This window comes from Balearica regulorum, chromosome 14 (genome assembly GCF_011004875.1).
Source record: "Balearica regulorum gibbericeps isolate bBalReg1 chromosome 14, bBalReg1.pri, whole genome shotgun sequence".
Classification (NCBI taxonomy): domain Eukaryota; kingdom Metazoa; phylum Chordata; class Aves; order Gruiformes; family Gruidae; genus Balearica; species Balearica regulorum.
This window is the reverse complement of record NC_046197.1, coordinates 16,392,618-16,410,922: the sequence shown is the minus strand read 5'-3', so window position 1 is coordinate 16,410,922 and position 18,305 is coordinate 16,392,618. Positions and strand designations below refer to the sequence as shown.

At 43.5% G+C, this 18,305-nt stretch overlaps 1 protein-coding gene across 1 annotated transcript in view; it reads right to left on the bottom strand.

Annotated features, from left to right (window-relative positions):
• COL23A1 (collagen type XXIII alpha 1 chain) overlaps window positions 1-18,305 on the bottom strand; it is a 194,590-nt gene that overhangs the window by 139,498 nt on the left and 36,787 nt on the right. The gene's annotated exons all lie outside the window — the stretch shown is intronic.

Sequence of the window (18,305 nt, the reverse complement as noted above, 5' to 3'; positions counted from 1 at the left end):
TGCAAGAAAGAAGCCTGTTCACGTTAGCTCTCACGCACAATCCACCAGGCTCCAGCGGTCTGAGTTTGCCAGATAAGCTCTGAGCAAAAATGTGAAGTCTGGGTGATGCTCGAAACCCAAATCTGAAATCTCTGCTGCTTACCCATTGCTGGTTGACTAGCACAGTCAATGATGGATGACTTGCCGCTTCTTGGAGTCTTACAGAGGAGATTAGATACCTCTCCAAAATGAGAGGTTTTAATTTGGTTTCTGGAACAAATCCTGCAGTGGGGGATATCAAACACAGACTTAACAACCCTAATAATTCTTTCTGGCCTTAAAAAAAAAATCTAATCTGTAATCTGGGGGGGGGTGTCAGGCATCTGTTATCCAGAACTAAGATTACAACTCTGTTGATCCTACACAATCACATAAACCTACATAAAATCTCACAAGACTTATCTCAAAGGAAAAAGACAGGACAAATATAAAATGTTTAATAACTACTGACTGGCTGATCAACAGATGGCCACTGCAAACTACAGTGCATTAAGCTCTTTTCTTCCAAAATCCAGATAAACCTTGACTAAGCAGTTGCCACACATCTGCATCATGCACCGAAGTGCCTCAGGTGGCTTCAAAGGGACCAACAGCTCCAGCCCTGAGCACCCACAGGAGGGTCAGGGACTCCTTACGCCCACCGATCTTCCTCGGCACAACTCAGGGCAACGCACACCCCTACCCCACATCCCAAGGACACGTTGCCCTTGATTTGAAGGGATCATATCCGACATGTTTTCAGAGATCAGATATTATTCCCTATTATCCTTCCTCAAAAGAAGAGTTGGGCAAGACTGCAGCTCACGCTAGCTTTATTTAGTGAAGAATGACTAATGCCAAAGACAGATCAAAAATCAAGCATACATGTTACTGTTTGGGCAGTATTTTCCTAACGTCACCACTGCACCAACAGAAATGGTGCAACTAGATTCATGAAGTTCCTCTCGGAGCCAACCAAACTCGGCAAAGCCTGCAAGCTGTTGTAGAACCTCTCCCCTTAACTGGTTAAAGATCTTCTTCCGATTTGTGGGCTAAATCTGCTCATCCAAATACTCATTTGAAATGAAACATTTAAATGCAGATTGACACTTCGAGGGAAACTGCTGTAATAACAGTGTCATAAACAGGATGTCATCACAAAATAAAAGCTTCACTTTGAGTTAATGTTTCATTAAAATATCTTGAAGTGCTCAGTCTTAATTAAAGAGCCAATGCTTTTCATTATGTGAATGTCTAAATTACCTCCCCTCCCTCAATTTACCATTTTTGTAGGTTTTATAATATAAACATTTTATCCTGTCATTTAACACTCACAAATACTGCCTATATTCTGTAACTGTGTTTCCTAGAGGGGCATGATACAAGACACTTTTGGTGTCTCCACCTCTACACCAGTAGAAAAACCCATTTGTTTTTCCCTTAACTATTTCGTCCACGCAATCACACCTATAGCCAGCCCAGGTTCATCAACCTTGACCCGTTATCAGAAACGTGCCCATCGCACATCCCGCCTTGTGTCGCTGGGAGGCACCGGGCAGCAGACAAACCAAGTCACATCTTCCTCAATCCCTACGGAACAGGAAAAAGGCTCTGAGATGCTGAAACCTGCTTGCTTTGTTATTTCAGCGTAACTCTGATTTTGAGCTAACAAAGTATAACCTTATTATGGAAGGTTTAATTATGTTAGGGCTTTTACAGCCATAGATAGCATATTTATCTATCTAGATTTAAAAGGCTTAACACGACATGGAGGAGGAAGAAAGGCAGAAGACCACATCAAAGGGGTCGCAAGAGTTTCATTTCACATTCATTACCAGGAGGGCTAATGCCAAGCATGCAAACAGCACCAGAGATAAGGGGCCGCACAAGATGTTGCGGTACAAACACTGCTACCGTTCCCCTCCTTTTTGTGTGGAAATCCCTCTTTCACAGCAGGTGATGGGAGCTTTGGGGCTCAGCAGTGTGCCCAGAGGAGCCAAATCCACCAGGAGCACCCAGCAGGGCAGGATACAGGCACCAGCAATCGCATCCCTCTATTCACCAAGGTGTTGAATTAGCTTAAAAACACTCCTCAGGGCTTCCCAGTTATCCCGATAAGCGTGGATAGTGTGGTTTGGAAGCATGCTGAGGGCCTGAAACCCCCTCAGAGTTCAGCCAGCTCTGAGGTTCAGCTCCTTTGGAATAAGAAAAGCCACCAAAACATTATGTATTTTAAAGCAGCCCTTACATATACCATGCACGTTGCGTTCAGACCAAACCCTGTCCTTCAATGTGCACAATCATCTGTTCTTGAGAACATGAGCATTTACGAACAGTCAGTCTTTTAAAGATGGGCCTTTGATCTTGTTCCCAGTTATTTATTGAGATTCACCCCAGAGAGCAGTAAAATGTATGAACTAGTGGGAGAAGGCAGACTTTACATTTTACCAAGTTTAAGAGAGCAGAGAAAGCCATACGCATTGTAAATATGACAGTTTGTGCCAGCTCTGTTATACTACAATCATACTTTTTTGAGCAGGAAAGGTCCAAAGCATTTCTAGCTAGTCAGGATATCTCTGCATACTTCACAGCCCCTCTGCTCTCCTCCATTCACCTCCACCCAAACCTCCAACCCAAAGCAATATTACATGCAAAAGGAAAGCATGGAGATACATTATACGTAAGTCCAAGCTGCTTAACAAAATCTGCTCCGATAACACAACTACACATGCACTGCTTTTGCAAGACCAGAGACCCAAGCAGGGTATTACCTCTTCATTTACATTCAGCCCTAATCTAACATGTCATGCAAACGGCACAGGAGGGAGAATGAAACCAAAAAACCTCCCAGCCCTTCTCCTACCCCTGCACTACCAGGCCATCCTGCAGTTTCAAAGAAATTCTAGCAAGCACAGCTCAACATCTGCACCCCATTAAGATCTAATTTGAAACAATTGCTATTCACTATCTCTCTTGTTTTTCCTGGGTAGAGCAGCTTTGATGTCTCTCAGTTGACAAAAATACATAAGAAATAGGCATTAAAAAATATCAACTGGAAGGCAGGAATTCGTTCACATGAACAACAGGTATCAGTGTTTGGCAAACAGAAAGCAGAGCCCCGAGCGCTCACACCTCCTCCGGACACAACTACTGTGCGGGGCAGGCAGATGTTGCCTCGCTTCTTCGTAACTATCACATTATGAGTAACCTCAGCTCCCTCAAAGGGCACAGCCTGGAACTGGGAAAAGAGGATTCCCTGTTACTCCAGGACAGCATTATCATAATTTGTTTTGCAAAACTTTATGACAATTGCAAGTTTGATTTAAGCAAGGAATGGCAAACCAAAATATGCACCCAGGTGATGCATCCCTTTGCAGATATAACCCGCACTTTTTCTTTTCATTCCTCATACCTCAACTCTGATTTTGGATCACTGGCAAGGAAGGACCCACCATCTTTTCTGAATATACATTTTGCGTAAGTTGCTTGCTGACATTTTAAAGGAAGGGCAATTAAATCAAAATGAATTATTTTCAAGTTCAATACAGTAGATGCCTGGTATTTTAATCGGCAGGGCAATAACTTTCCACTTCTTTAACCTACCAGAGAATATGAACGTGTTATGAAAAACCATCCATCAGCTTCCAAATAATTCATGTAGTCAAAAAGCTGACATTCTCCCCATGTGTTTAATCCTACTATGTGACTCATACACTTATTTTTATCCTTATAATGAAATTATTATTACTGGAAAACTTCTCTTTGCTAAGTCAGTCTCTGTAGGTGCCACACATGAGTTGAAAGCTTATGAAGTCAAAGAGGGCCTTTGGTTTTCAAGTAAAGTCAGCTGGTGACCAAATGGCACATGTACTCTTTAAGTGCAGATTTCATAACACAAAGCAGTTGCTTGCCTCTGCAAAACTTCGCCCAAGCACAGGCTTCCTTAGATAAGCCAGAGGTGGCTAGAAGTGTATTTAGCATATGGGAATTCTCTGGTTTGTTTTCATCGGAATATCAATAAGAAAGACTGATCCTTATACAACTGTGGAAGAAGAAAAATAAGAACTAAACAGAAAAACTCCAAGGCTCTGATGACCCAGAACAGAGTTGCAAGGAAGCACCAGCCCCCCCCCTCCAGCCAGCAGCACAGGATGATAGTGCAGCAGCACCACGGGATACAACCCAATTTGTGTTCAGCTCTGATCACATCATCCTGCAGTCCCACCTGCCTGCCAGTGCCGTCACTTCTCCACATTTCACATTGGAAAATCTGTTGTGGAGGAGGGGCTGGATGGGAAAACACCAATACACACCTGGTGAGACCAGCACCCTGCAGCACCGCTGCTCTCCATAGACTGCAGCAGCAGAACCACCCTCCCCTGTGCAAGCACCAGTGGGAAGGTTTGAGGTGGACCTCACAGTCATAGCACAGCTCAGCAGCCAAGCACTTAGATTTGGTAGAATTGGGGGGAACCACCCACCTCGTCCCTGCTGCTCCCCCCTCCAGAAGCCCTCGTTACACCCTGACTCCCCCAGCATCGAAAAGGAAACAACCCTCTTGTTTTACAGGCAAATCAACAAGGACAGAAGGTGGCACTTTCCTAACAGGACAGAGAGGGGGACAAGTGGGCACCCGGCATAGGGGTCCCCCAGAAAGGGCTGAGGTCTTTGATTCCGTGTAGCAGCTCCTGTGGCCTCAACCCACACAACATCCTTCAGTGGTAATGGAGATGGGGGGAGTGGGATGTGTCCTGTGCTTGCCCTAGCTGGGTTTGGCAGAGACCCAAAAATTTAAAGAGCAGAAGAAAAGCAACTTAAGGAGATAAGCTTTACAAGTAATTGGGAGATCTTCCACCAATTTGACAGGCAGGGGACCAGGTCACAAGCAGATGTGACTTGCCAGTATTTTTCTAGCGTCCTGTCAACCTCGCTGTGTGCAGAGGCCAGTTTCCCAGAATTTTAGGGTAATGTACACAAACTCAAGGAGAAAAAACCCCAGTAACAGCACTTTGGATTAAACTCATCCCAATCAGATTAATCAAGTTTTAAGTTGCACATTGTGCTGGCAAACATGTTTTCCCAAGTTGTAGGTTATAAATATTTACAATTTCTGCAGTAACAAAATGCGAACAAAAACCCCAACTGCATACAGCTCATCAGGAACGGCACTGAGTGCCAGGTACAAGAGCTTGGACTTGCAGTAGCTTCATTTTTTCCCCCCATGGATGTTTCAACACATTGTTTAACCTAACACTGCTGCTGCAGAAGGGGTTTAATCCAGCACTGTCCCTGGAAGAGGCTTTGCCGCTCGCTCCCAACTCCAGCCCCATCCAACCCCGTGCTGGCCCACTGCGTGACTGCAGGGTGACCCAGAATAGAGAAAGAATAGAGATTATTGGGGACAAACACAGAGAACAAGGTTGTGTTGAATCCCTAGAAGTTTATGCCAACAAAGAGGAGAAGATGACAGAGAGAGCCAGCACAGGGTGGAAGAAGCTCTTCTGGTAGCAACATGAGTAGATCTGGCTCACGTTGCCTAGGAAAATGTGTGTTAGGGAGAAGTCTCACTTTGTCTAAATGGATCTAAGAGTGGGATTTCCCTAAGAGCTGCCCTATCTCCCTGCCACGGGACCTGGGCAGGGATCGAGGCAAAGATCACCTCAACACCAAGCGCACCACCAGGGACAGAGGGACACTGCACCTTTCGGTGGCAGCTCATTGCTCATCAGTTTGCTGCAGCATGGATCCAGACTGGAGGCTTTCTCTAGCACTCATTGCTGAGCCACAGTCACGCACAACACCATACATCTGTACACATGCATTCACACGTGTAAACACATCTGCAAAAAAAAATAAACAGACAAAGCTCGAATTTGGCAGACACCTCAGAGTTGGTTTCCTTGGAAGACTTCTTTCACACCAACATCTGAGCAGGAGGCACCACCTTGTCTTTCCTCCCCATAAAGACCTGGAACACACAGAGGTCTAGGCAAAACCTCCAGGCGTGTTTTAAAATACGACATTTTTGAACAGCAGCCGAGATGAGGACAGAAGCCCTATAACACAATCACCACCACCACCGGTGCATGCCGAGAACCAGAGAGCTCGGCCCTGCCAGAGCCTTGTGCTGCCAGGGCTGCGCCTGCCCAAACCGGGGACCCAGCATTTGCTGAGGCATCCAGTACGCCCCCAGCTTGAACAAGCATTAAGACTAACAGTTGATGCTCTCCCTACCTCAAAGTGCCATGGTGAAAATGAAAAGGCCTCTGAAATTTATCAATGAGAGCTGAAAACTTCCAGAAAAGCCCGAGTTTTTCATGTGGTATTTCAGAACAGGGACATTTTCAGTTTACATAAACAAAGCTGACAAATGACTGGACCAACTTCTGAAATCCCCCTGTAAACTAAATGAGGCAACTCAGCTTAGAAGTATCTCATAATTAAAAGCACTAGCAGGCTAAGTCTCACGCATGGCTATAAAAAAGCCTGAAGAATCAGCAGCTGCCAAGGAAAAGACAATTCATAGTAAATACCCACACACACCTTAGTTGTCCTTGCTCGGCTGCTTAGAATCTACTCAGCTTTTCTCCACACCTTTTAGGAAAGATATCCAAGGGCAAGAGTGGACCATTTTACAACTCCTGTTACTTAGAGGTATTTTTCCAATCACTCTGAGTACACAAGGGAAACTTTTCCCAACCACATTTTGCTCTCCCATGGCATGGGAACAGCAAACCACTCCCCCACATCTCCCTGCTGCTCAGGGCACCAAGCTGCACGGAAGCCCAAGAGTACCTGCAGAATGCACTGACAATGTCTTGGGCTGACCTGGCTACTCGCCACGGTCAAGCAAAAGGAAAAAGAGGTCCATGTCCTCCTTTGAGCTGCACCCAGCCATCACATCAGCCTGCATAAACATGAAACCACATTCCCAGCACGGGCGGTAGGTGCTCACAGAAGGCCAGAGGGAGTTTAAAATGCAAACTCCATTACAAACAGTCATATTTACTCTTTTTATTAAAATACTTAGAAGTTCTTCAGTTATTTAAATAATAATTCTCATTTCTTCTGTAGAAAGTGCAAGGGAGACACTGGGACAGCTTCCCCCGCAAGAATAGTAGCCCCATGCTTGTCCCAACCCACTGATAAGAGTGCAGCATCTCATTTCCAAATTCACTATCTTTAATGGTTCCAATTATCATATTTTAAACAACAGCAAAGCCACTGTGCATGATGCTGTCATTAGGAATCTATCAAATACAAGAGGAGCTTCCACACAGTGACCAGGCAGCATGAAGCCAAGTTTTTATCAGGAATGCATTTCCAAGGTCCTGGAAATACAGGCGTTTTCCTGATGTTTATGAACTCTCCATGCACTGAGAGCTCTTGTAGTCCAAGGTTTAAAATGAGAGCTACTCTTTACAGCAATGTCTTAAGTTACGCCCTTTGGGAACACTGTGTGCCATCAGATTTATCCTTTAATTTCTTGGATGGTTTATTCTAAATCACAAAGTCTGCTTGCAGCTGTCCACTGTGCAGCCGGTCTCTGGTGAAGCAGAATGCCATACGAGGGCAGCAATACCAGGGCCACCAACTGCCTTCTGTTACCCACCTACACTCAGTTAAAAATAATAATAGTAAAAAACAGTCTAAACGTCCCTTTAGCCATCTGACTTGTCCTCAGGCCTGAAATGAGATGCCAGCAACAAGCATCATCTTCCTGTAAGGAAAGCTGACCTTTCAGCTTGTGGCTGACTCGGATGCAAGCTGTAAACAACTGCAATTTATTCTTCCCCCGTAGTCATTTGTTCTTTCTCCATCTCATGCCGCTCTGCAGAGTTCAGCTGCCCTCCCGGTCAACCTGCACTAATACTCTTGTCTGTGGTAGAGGAATCTCTTTGCTTGAAATTACATCTACTGCTGCAGCACAGAGTTTTATCTTTGCTCAAAACATCATACTGCACAAAATATTGAGTAATGTCTCTGAAACTCATACTTTTTTTTTTGTACTTTATCATCATCTTTAAAAAAAGAAACAAAAAAAAGCTGCAAAATCACCCCTCCCCAATATCTTCCTTCTATTCAAGAATTTCCTCACTATGCCCCCACATCACCTGGGAATCTGCTCATCCTTGACCTGTTTTTCAGCAATTCAAGGACACACCAGGGGAATTTCCAGCACCAAAAGTGTAGCGGCTCTACTGACTTGACAGCTTGTTGCTAACCTGAATCAAAAAAAAAAAAAAAGAAACCAAAACACTCCAGCTCTTTCCTTCAGCATTAGAGCTGGCAGCGCTGCTTTTCCAATAACCCTCACACCTTTCACTCGGCACGTTACAGGACGTGTTACTGCACTGCTCTGACAGAAGAGAAACGACACTTTGCGGCCACCCAGAGCACTGATCATTCAGCACTATGCGGGCTGTTCAACATTGAACACATTAAGGTTGCAAAGAAAAATCACTTTGGACCAGCCAAGCAGCAGCATGGCCACAGGGTCCGAGTACATCTGTGGGGTGAGGTCTCTGCGGAACTGAAGCACTCGTGCTCAGAGGCACGGCTGTCTTGCACAAGCACATCTGCTAGAACAATGAAAAGATATTGCCTCTCTCCTGCAAAACCTAAACCTGCATTACACGTTACTGGCACATCACGAACAACAAGCCCATATCTCATGAATCTCACAGAGCCCATGTTCCTCCCCATTAGCAAGAAATTGTCCACTCAACAAAGCCTGTGCAAGCACAGTGCTAACTAGCTCTGTAGAAGTTATCTTTTATTACAAAGCCCTGATCAGTACTGTCAGGGCACAAGCTGGACTCTCAACATTGTGGTCTCTGAATGTATACCTATGGGGTTTTATCTTTTCTGGCAGAGTCACTTTGGTGAGGGTGGGCGAGCCACGCTCAGCCCAGGATGGGTTTGGCATCTGCTGTTTTCTTCAGCAGACTTTAGCTGTCATGAACGCAGTAATTGGGCTGTCTCAGTAACGACACACACAAAGTGCAATGCATTTAAGCTGACCAAGCTGGCCAGGTGGAGACCCCTCAGGGACCCTCTTGGGAACTTGAGATCTCGTGGTCACCCACAGTGATTTTACAGCTCCAGCCCTGCGTAGAGACACATAAATGCAGCCAGAGCCCACTGCTTGTGGCTTCCCAAGCAACCCAGAGCCTCCTTGACCGATAGCACCAATGTCATCGCTCACATCTCAGAATTCAGTACATATGACACCAAAATGTTTTTATGGCAAACATCCAGCTAAGTAAGAAAACCGTATCATGGTACTGATTACAGTGCAAGTCTCCACCACCAGCGATGAGCTGGACATTTTCCCCCCTTTTCAGTTCTGCCGAATCACAAGGTTTCGGCCACAGAAGTCTGATTCAGCCCCGATCGCCACCAGGAAGAGGAGTCGGGGTGCAATGACATTTTTTGGTCAGTTTGGAAAGTGCTTCCAATCAAATAGAAAAAATTTGACATATTTTAACATCAAAAGCCCTACTGCAGAGACAACCAGCAACAACAGCTAGTATCTACACCAAACCATACATCACAGCTGTGATCAACAAATTGAATGGTACAAGCCTCAGCTTTTTTTTTTTTAATTTATTTATTTATTACAAACTAGGTTGATTAAAACCAGAAGGAAGCAATGACTAACCCCCAAAATAGAATAAAAGGTTGGGTCAAAGTGACATTGGCAGGAAAAAAAGAGCTGCCAAGGGACACAGTGATTTCAGCTCAGCAGCACTCGTGCTTATCAAATTGTAAGCCATCGTTTTGGATGTGGACAAAAACACAGTCATCTAGTTCAAAACCTTTTGCTTCCTCAAGCTATTAAAATTTCAGTTCCTCGACAAGAGAAATTTATGAAAACACAGCAGCAAAGCAGGAATAATGCCATCTGAACCCATATACTTCTCAATTGGCTTTTAAACCAACAGGGCAAGAGACATGAATCCAAACAGACCTTTAAGGTACTAAACTCAATCCAGTATTAATTCATGAACTGGAACACAAGAAGCTTTTCTGTATTTGGTGTTTTTTCAAGTTATGGGTGCAATCCTTCTCTTTCTCAGTATGTAAAATGAGAGGCCAGCCCCGGGTTTTTATTGCAATCCTCCATCTGCCTCAGAAGGCATCATGTAACCTTCACTGAAGGTGCCAGTTCAGAGACTAAAGGTGAATTACCTTTAATGAGTTACCTGCTCAGCATCCACTTCTTGCACGTTCACTCTGAGCTAGCAATAGGCATAGTTGTGGTCAAATTACTGCAAAAAAAGTTTAAAAGACTGAGAGAAGCAGCTTTGCATATGGCTTTGTCCTTATAATCTGCAACTACTCTGGTGTAAGAAGAAAACTTTCTATTTTTACTTGCCTCCATGTTATGGCCAGCTCTCACAACCATGGGTAAAAAAAAAAATCATTTACAAATGGGCAGTCCATTCAGGGCTGCAAGTGACTTAAATGCCGTATTTCATGCCCTTACTGATTAGAGTTCATTTTGCAATATTTTTCACTATTTCCACAAAAATAGTTTAGTTGTGCCTCTTCCTAGTTTTGGCTACTGGTGCCACCCCCAGTTTCAGGCTTAAGAGATGATCATCTGCTCAACCAAACGCACCTCCCAAAGCCAGACGCAAGGGACCTTGTACTTAATTAAGTATTACTACATTTTCTGCGTTAACAGCAAAGTATTCGATGCAACCAGTTCCTCCTTTCCGGTGTCTCCAACAGAGCACAGAAATTGCACAGAAATTTTAAAGTATATGAATCCAGGCGATGCATGTGAATGTAATTGCTGGGCCATTTTATGTGCTGCAAGGCTATATTGCAAGATGATTGATTTCTTATGGCCGAAACTGTCATGTTCAGGCAACATTAAGCTTTGAGTCATGGTATTTAATCTGCAATATGCCACAAGATCTAGATTAAAGAGGACAATTGTGCATTCTTTTCCAACCCTCCAAAAACTCAACAAAAATATACCAATGGCAACAAATTAAGGAACCTCTATGTTTCCTTGCCTTTCTTGGCTACAAAATACCACTAAACACTAACTCATTCTGTTCGGGGAGTCAGAGGAGACGAAAAGCATAAGTCACTATGGGAATTTATTACTCAAAAGCAACAAGGGGAAGATAACATTTTCCTCTCAGCCCCGCACAGAAGATTGGGACTGCGATACACGGCTCCAGCTCCGTGCCCCAAACTCCCACGGAGAGCAAAATATCACAACCAGAATCAGCTGGACAGGTTCAAAATACCAAATTACATTCCTACCCATCAAATAAGCTCCCCAGTGAAAGCACTGCCCAGTACAGCACAGGAAACCAGTTTCCACCCCATCCTAAACCAGGAATTGGAGTCCCCAGAGCTGTATTTTGTAGTATGTTTCCAAGACCAGCCTTTGGTTCAGAGCACCTATACGCTAATATAACCTAATAGGAGGGTTTTCTTTAGGGAACAGCTACTTTCCTCAGATTTCCAGGTTGTTTATGAACCTGAAAGACCGGGTTAACACATCAATTGGCTTGTACAAGATTGAAACTGAAAACACTGAAAAAATACAGAAAGTAAAAGCAGCAGCTATAGAGAATGACAAGGCAAAATTTGGACTGATGTTGCCAGCATCAGGCTGACATTCAGCAGAAGAGACTGGCAAAAAGAGAGAATTGCATAATTAGTGTTACCCAACCCAGAGAAACCCTTTCCTGGAGGATGTCAATGGCTCTTGATGCCAAGCAAGATGCCTCCTGTTTCCCCATCCTCTCCAGAAGCACAAACCCTAGGCCAACTCAACAGCCGTGGGCTCAGCAACGTCTCAGAGATGCCTCTTCAGAGGCAGATCCACATCACTCAACGCGACATCCGTCCCCTGCTACGTTCCGCATCTCTGCCAGTCCCCATCACAGCCAAAGAACTGGCTTAATTAAAATGCTCTGATTCCACTTAAATAAAGCATATACCAGCTTTCTTCTCAGGTTACCACGTTAAAGCATGAGACTAAAATGCCTCATAAAAACTCTGCGAAGTCTAAAAGTGCCAAATGCTATAAGGAGCCGAAAGCAATTATCCACTAGTTTATTTAAACTTGTTCACTGAAAATATTTAAGCAGGAATTTCACGCCGAGATAAGCCACTCGGTAAGGCAAGAGGTTATGGTAAATATATGAGCTATTGTATGTGTGCGGGCATAGGTTACAGCAGAGAGCATTAGTACTGGATGGCATTTCCAATTTAATCCCCTTTTTTCAGTTGCAAATAGCTTTATTAAACACATTTTGCAAAGGACTAAAGTTTTCCATGCATTGTCTGAGCCCAAAGGCAGTGTTCCTTGTAAAACTTTAAGCAACATTAAGTCAGAGTTATGAGCACAAGAAAATAAGAAAACACAAACCAGGTTTTAGACAACCCATTGGTTGAAGGAGGAAAAAACCCAACAAACCTCATGGGAAAATTTATTCACAATTATTTTTATTTAAAAAGTAGAATATTTCTGAACATACGGGCATCAGCATTCCCAACTGGGAGAGGGGAAACCTCTGGGGTAGATAGTCCACACATAATAAACACGATCCCCTTCCTCGAAGCCCTGACAATCTGAGGGCTAAGTCCAGAGACTCAAATAGGCCAGAAAAAGCTCAAAATAATTCACCACCAGCCCATATTTTGAAATATGAAGAGAAAAGAAAACTTTAAGATAACTAATGCATACTGCATCAAGTAAGGACAAAGTTAAAAATTCTTATTAAAAAAAGAAGGGTAGTATCACAGCAAGGTCAAAGCACTATTTAGGAAAGAAACTAATGTTTCAAGATAACAACTCTTAATTCTCCCCCAAATTTTATCTTCCTAATTAATATTTTGCAATTTCCTTCCTAAATGGCAAGCAGGAACCTGCCATTCCCAACAGCTCCCCTTCCCCCTCCTGCCAGCCCCTTTCAGGAGAACTGTGAGAAAAAAATGTGATGGGACAAAAAAAGTTTCTAAGGAAAGCAGAGCAATGCTTTCACATGAATTTCTCTCCAGTTATTCCTCTTCTCCCAACATTACAATGTAATTTCCTCTCCAAGGTATTCTTTATCGCTGGAGATTAAAGGCACATTCTGCGGCTGTTTGATTTGGCCTGCGCTCAGATAAACAAGTAAACTGCAGGAACGCAGAAGTCGACAATCAAGATCAGTTGAGTTGACGGCAACCAGATAAAAAGAACCAGGTCAGGGTCTGGTTTACTTCATTTTCTTACACATCCTCTTACTCTGCTACAGGCAGGGCTCTGGGCAGAACTATTGCTCACTTACACAAAACTACCTTTTAAAAAAGGAAATTAATTATTTTTTGGAAAAAATCATAGCTGAACTCAGCTTTCAACAGCACCATCTTTGATAGCTCACTTTTTACTAAAAAAAAAAAAGGAGAAAAGGAAAAAAAAAAAAAAAGGTGTCTTTCCCTCCTAGAAGTGCAGGTGATGATTTTTCTGCCACCTTCTACCTTCCTCGCTTGCTCTAAAGAAAAGGCACAATAGTGCATTTATTGTCTTTCCTGCCCTGAAATGGTAGAAGCTGCAGTGGGAAAGATTTCACAAAGCCAGCACTGGGAATAGGTGATTCATTATAGTGTATGGTCTTACATATACGTGTGTACGTATATGTTTTCAAGCACTCAACTATTTCTGGTTTGTTTCCCCCCCCCCCCCCCCCCCCTTTGTTTTGGTGGTTTGTTTTTGTTTTGTTTTTTTTTTTGATTTTGGGTTTGTTTGTTAAGTAAAAGCCACGCTCCTGCATGCGGAAGTAGATCTGCTTGTTTCAGTGCACTCAGCACTGGGCTCAACCTTGATTCCTTATCCAAGCCCTCACCTCCCCAAAACACCCAGCCCCATACGAGCTCAGTGTGTGCAGTACAAGTTTTTTGGGAAAAAAATAACCCAGGTGACCCACCCCCAGCACCCCCTTCCCAGGCCCCAAGTCCCTTGCGCAAAGGCTGACCCGATGTAATGTGCATCTATGCCCACCCCTGTGCCTCCACCTCTCCATCGCACCCACGGTCACCCAGCTTAACCTCCACTACCTGCCATGTTATGCTAAACCAGACATCTTTGCGTGTTAGAAGTTTAAATTAAATAAGTGTAAAAATCCAACCTACAACATAGAGCTAGGGCAGCCAAGAACAGCAGCACTTTTTCTGCATTAGTTAAGTTTTCTCCCTTTTACCCTAAAAAGGGGCCAAGGCGATACACAGGTTGTTTTGACCTAATTATTTACCACAAAACCAAGCCACTAAAAGCTCAAAGTTTTGCAAATTTGATCAGCCCTAGAGGATTAAACATCCTGCACCTCCAAAGACACATTATGGCAAGCTTCCCATGCCTAGAAAAGTTTGCCAAAAGGTATTTAAGGGCCATTTCCTAAATTAACTCATTCATAGTTTTATGATTTCTTTTGAGTTTGGGGTTTGCTTTGCCTCTTTTTCTTCCCCAATTAAACATTTGAGAAAGGGAGCTAGCAAAAACCTTAATTTTAGGCTAAAAAATAAACAATAAATGGAGTTCCTAATGCAAGGAGTTAAAAAGATGCATTCGTGGTGTACTACACTAGGATCTTTATTGATGGTTAAAGATGATGTTCAGTTCAGTAGAGCTGAACATATAATATTGTTCATAAAAGAGAACAGATTCAAGCTGAGCAAACAAAACCTGTGAGTTTGCACTTATCTTCATAAATAGTTTAACTGAGGTAGGAACAAACATAGAAAGAGAAGGGAGAAGAGTTTTTAAAAGGATAAGAAACAAGAAAATTTATTGGTTCCTAGTGGATTTATTCAGAGTCTGTTGCCTGGTTAGAGCATATCGCAAGCAGAAGAGGACAACTTCAGGAAAACAGAAAGAAACGGCTCTAAGAAATTAAGACCTTGTTTTTATTATCAGGGTATTTGCGTGGAAGACCAGGCCAAGGGTAATAGAAGAGCAGTTTGGAAGCAAGATTTTTGAGACCAGAAGGAGCTTACAGTTTTCCCTGCTGTACCATGAAACGTTTATGTGGAGCACAGAGTTGAGCTCTCAGCTCATGGCAGATCTTAATACGCTCCAAAAGGGAAGTTTTGCAGCAAACCGCCTGCCAGCGGTTTAGAGACCCCATTGCACAAAGCAGCTCCTGTGGTCTGCAGATGTGCTACTGGTAAATAGAACAAACTGGGGGGATTTGGTGTTAAAATACAGTCAAGAACAACAACGCAGCTCCTTCACCCTGACCACAAAAATTGGTCAGTCTAGTAAATGTGTCATTTAGGTCACTGTAAACGCACTGGTTCTTTCAGTATTGTTGTAGGATGCAATAATAAACTCAAATCCCACTGGTCTTCCCACCATCCACCCACAAGCGTACATCAGGAAGAAACACAAGGCTCGGGGCCAATGGCTCGCAGGGTGTCTGCCATGGTCTTGTCTTTATCCTCTATAATCAGTGGAATTTGTCCCTTTCCCTGCACTGAAACAACTCCTCACGACCTCTGGCACAGCAATGCTTCCCCATCTCGCTTGGGACTGTTATTGTGCTAAGCAACCTCCCAACCATCCATCTTTGATATAAATGCAAGCACATTAAAAACAACCATGGTTAATACATCACGTCTGCAAGATTGCAGGGAAGGTAGGCAAGATGCCATCAAGTCACAAATCGCTCAGTGGAAGTTGATCTCAAATATTTTAGCAGAGAACCCAGTTGCTACTAATGGCCATGCTGCCAACAAAGCCAACAGAACTACAGGAACTCGGCCATATGGCTCGTATGAGTCTGGAAGAGAGACAGCAGACTCATTTCAAAGCAAGGGGTTTTGAGACAAGGAAGACACAGTAGGTATAGGAAAGTCAGCAGCCACTGACTGAGGTCAGAGGAGCAATACTCTTCACCTGGCCCAGGGAAAGAATGTGAACCAAGGAAAATCATGGTCAGGACAACCTGAGGTCTGAGTAACTGCACTACGCATGAACCACTGTCAGCTTCGTGAAGACTTAGAGACAAAACTCAGCCTCCTAAAACTTCTCCCTTCTCTCATACCCTCCAAAGCATACCCTACCTCATGTGCTAGCTGGCACATGAGGAAGAGGCGAGGCCAGGCTCTGGACAGGGGGAGGCCAACTGAGAGCCTCATGCCCCAAAAAAGCTCTGCTAGAACCCAAAGTGCCCTGCTGCAACATGTCCATGCAGTTGGGATTACATGGATAACTTCAGAGAGCAAGCAGCATAGCCTGAGGCAGTCAGGACTGGAAGCAGAGCTCCACAGAGACGTTCCAGTCACCAAGCCAAAGTTCCACTTCCCACCAGCATGATGCAGAAGAAAGGGAGCAAGGAGAGCAAATCCCTGTGGTCAGAGACTGGGGGTATCTGCCCTGCTGCATCTCACCTTGGGAAGCAAGAGAAAGGCAGATGAGCCATGACAAGTAGAGGAGAACCAAAAAGCTTCGTGTGAGCCACTGCAGTTCATGCAGCAGTTCCCAGGGAGATGATGAGCACAGAGCTGGAGGCTGAAGAAGAAACTGCTCATGCAAAAGGAACAGCATCAAGGATTTAAGAGAAAAGATAATTATAGGAGCATATGGTTGGGTCTTAATTCACTCTTTAAAACAGCTTCCATGGATGGTATCTTGAATGCAAGTCAGGGAATGATGAGTCACTTGGTTTTAACACCTCCATTAGCCTGTCCAAATGGTTGTACTGGAAACCCAGAGATGCACAATATACAAGACTTGTCCACGAGCATTTGCTCTCCCTAAATCTGAACATGCATTATTTTGGCAAAAGAACATATTTCATTTCACAAGTTTAAAAAAAAAAAAAAAATCACTTCTTTTGAAACCAGAACATAATAAAGTGAACAAGAAATACACAAGCAGCATGATGCTCATTTATTTCTTATATAGCCCAGAAGGAATGTAATTTAAAATGTGAACTTTGGCAATTCATCACACGGTCTTTCAGACTTCAGCATTTTCAAAGAAGAAACTAAAATGAGCAAGATGTTTAACTTTGAGAAATCCCTACCACAAACACCAGAACTATCAGACATAAGGATATTTGCCTTAAATGCACCAAGCTCAACTCATCTCTGGTGCAACTCTCCTGACTTTGAGACAAGCAAGTCTGGCGTGCTGTTCTGAACACATCCGTGAAACACTATTTATATCATCACATCTGAAAATTCAACATAATTATACGGAAGAGGATTTTAATTAAAATATTTATAGATTGCAGGTGACAGAGCCATTTAAACCTGTTGGGTAGACCATACCTATGCAAAACTTGCACAAGAGTTAACATGAGCTCTTGTGTGCATTGCTAAGTCTGTCGGATAACATGGAAGATTTGCACTGAATATCTAAACATATGACTTATTTCTGAACCCGAGTTGTTTACACAGCAATTTGATGTGTAGAAATAGAGCTTTTCGTATCAGTGTTCTTCACCCAGGACAATCCTGATCCTCCTGGACAAGGTGTCCCCTGGACCAAGAGGGCATCAAGAGCATCCCAAGCCAGAGCTCCTCCGATCATCACCAGACGTGACAAACCATTGCAAAAATTTGTTTCTATGTTACTACTGATGGAGGAACAAGGCTTTTCCAAAGGATATGTTGAAGTAACCAGCAACCCTGTTCACTGCTTACACTTAAAATTAATAGGCAACCTTGCCCTTCCTTATCTATGCAGCAATTATTTCCTAAAACAGGCAGCAAAGTCATGCCAATTTTGCCCTCTGGGCCTCACGAAGCACACAGCTTAATTCACATTATCCGGGAGCAGCCAAGCCAAAAAAAATTTTTTTAGAGGCGGAGATATTCTTATATCTGCTCTCATTAAGCAATTTCTTGTGGTATTTACTGAGTGGCTACGGCCTGCCAGCATACTCAACAACTGTATCCCTCCCACTTCCCACGTGTTTCAAGGTATCTAATTTATTTATTTATTTTAATGGTTTTTTTAGGGACTAACAGTGATGCCCAAACAGCTGAGAAGTCTGGCCAAGAAAGCACAACCCGACTCTGTCAGCAGAGTTATTTCTGCTGCTGGCTCTGCAGGAGTCTAATACCACGTTACACTCATCTGTCCCATGAGGAAAAATATATTTAATAGGGATTTTTTTACTCTTAAAAGTAACCTGCTAGAAAACACTGAGAATTAGTGCCAGACCTATGTCAAGCAAACTCCCATTTCTCCTGCGATCTCCAAGTATCCCAATCCCAAATAAGCTTCCAGGACTCCTGCAAGTCACCAGCGTAATTTATTTCAC